This window comes from Dipodomys spectabilis, unplaced genomic scaffold (genome assembly GCF_019054845.1).
Source record: "Dipodomys spectabilis isolate Male_0828 unplaced genomic scaffold, ASM1905484v1 ptg000096l, whole genome shotgun sequence".
Lineage (NCBI taxonomy): Eukaryota > Metazoa > Chordata > Mammalia > Rodentia > Heteromyidae > Dipodomys > Dipodomys spectabilis.
Window position 1 is genome coordinate 32,252,921 of NW_024870773.1, and position 2,364 is coordinate 32,255,284.

At 39.4% G+C, this 2,364-nt stretch overlaps 1 pseudogene; it reads left to right on the forward strand.

Moving 5' to 3' along the window:
- The first annotated feature begins 1,600 nt into the window (after positions 1-1,600).
- On the forward strand, positions 1,601-2,138 carry LOC122113264 (annotated as a pseudogene).
- Positions 2,139-2,364: the final 226 nt, after the last annotated feature.

The following is a 2,364-nucleotide window of genomic DNA, read 5'->3' on the forward strand; positions in this document are numbered from 1 at the left end:
TACAGCAAGAACTTACAGGTACCAAAGACTTAAAAAAAAATTCTAGTAAAACTTCACATCAAGGCAAAATTGAAGAGCATATATCCAAAGAATGTGAGGAACTGGCTTTTCTAGTGATACAAATCTCAATGAAATTCCCAGAGATGAAAAATATTGTATTTTTTACACTTTTTTCAATTTTTTGAAATTTTATTCTTAAGATGCTGTACAGAGGGGTTATAGTTACATGAGGAAGGCAATGAGTACATTACTTGTCCATCATTCTTACCTACTCCCTTCCTTGTTGTTTTCCCACTATCCTTCCCTCCCCCACCTCCCACACTCCTATCCTCCACTCCCCCATCCCTCGCTGCCTGAAGTTGTAAAGTTCGTTTCCAATATACTATCCTGTGGGTATCTTTGTTGCAATGGGTCATTCTGTGTCCTTGTTTCAACATTTTGTTATTCTCCTTCCCCTCCCCAGATTAGGCATATGAATATACAAGCTGCAGGGTATCAAAATCGAGTACAGTGACAACAGGTGATATGCCACAGGGGAAAGAACATAAAAATGAAACAACAATAATAACAAATAATAAAATAACATGGTGCATTTAAAACAATAACAAGCCAGGCATTTTTAATCCTAGCTACTCAGGAGGCTGAGATCTGAGGTTCACGGTTCAAAGCCAACCCAGGCAGGAGAGGCCATGAGACTCTTGTCTCCAATAAAACCACTAGAAAACCAGAAGTGGTGCTGTGGCACAAGTGGTAGAGCACTCGCCTTGAGCTGAAGAGCTGAGGGATAGCGCCCAAGCCCAGTGTTCAAGCCCCATGACTGACAAAAAAAAAAATAAAGACAGACCTCTTGTGGCCATATCTTGGGGTTCATTTCCTTTAGCATCAACTTATATGGTCATTTGTACATGGTTTTTGAGCTTTTCAGCTCATCTGATAAGAAGAAATAAGAATGGCCGTAGACACATGAAGAAATGCTCAACTTCTCTGGCCATAAAAGAAATGCAAATCAAAACAACATTGAGATTCCACCTCACCCCAGTTAGAATGGCTAGAATCAAGAGCTCTAATAACAACAGATGCTGGAGGGGATGTGGCCAAAGGGAACCCTACTGCATAGTTGGTGGGAGTGTAAACTTGTTCAACCACTCTGGAAAGCAGTATGAAGGTTCCTCAAAAGACTCCACATAGAGCTTCCCTATGATCCAGCAATCCCACTTCTGGGCATTTACCCAAGTGATCACAAACAAGGCCATGCTAAAGCTACCAGCACAACTATGTTTATTGCAACTTTATTCACCATAGCTAAGATATGAATCAACCCAGATGCCCCTCAGTAGATGAATGGATCAAGAAAATGTTGTACATATAGACAGTAGGATTCTATGCTCCATCAGAAAGAATGACACCTCACCTCCCCATTTGTTAGAAAATGGAAAGACTTGGAAAAAATCATATTAAGTGAAGTTACCCAGTCCCAAAGAAATTTAGGTCCCACGGTTTCCCTTATTTGCAAAAATATTCTTTACAAAAATTTAATGAAAACACTTCTTAATTTGGATTAAAAGAAAAATAAGAAAGTAAAATATATGACAGTTGCGAGGTCACCATGCTCCGAAGAGATGGGGGCTTCAGTGTTCCGCGCCCTCAGGAATTTCAACCTGGAGAACCGGGCAGAACGGGAGATCAGCAAGAGGAAGCCCTCCTCGGCTCCCAAACACCCTTCCACCAAGGAGCTCCTGGTGGAGCAGACGAGCCATCATCCAGAAATTGAACGAGAATCTACTAATAAGGATAACAAGCTGCTCTCAATTTTGAAAGATATATACGTTGATTCCAGAGATCCTGTATCTTCCCTGAAGGTAAAAAATGTTCAACCAAAGCCAGTGCCAAAGGAGTTCAGAATACCGAAAGACCATCACTCAGAAATGAATGTCACCAGCATTCCTAAAGGTAAAATTTCCATTGTAGAAGCACTGACACTCCTCAATAATCATAAACTTTATCCAGAAACGTGGACTGCTGAGAAAATAGCATAAGAATACTACTTAGAACTGAATGATGAAAATTCCCTTCTCAAATATTTTGTTACTTTTTAAGTCTTTTCTTCTGAAAATAAGAAAGCACTACAATCAAAGTAAGAACATCACAAAATGACTTTTTATAGCTCTATGCTGTTTATCCCTTCTGTTCAGCTTATTAAATGGTACCAGTCACAGTGTGTCTCATGCTCCCAAGTCTGAGAAGACACTATGAGTTCAGTTTCTAGGATTTGTTCCTAGGATATATTTTGTTATAAAATATAAAATAATTTGATTCATGCACTGGTTCTATGTATACATTAGCATGGCTTATCACATCTACAAA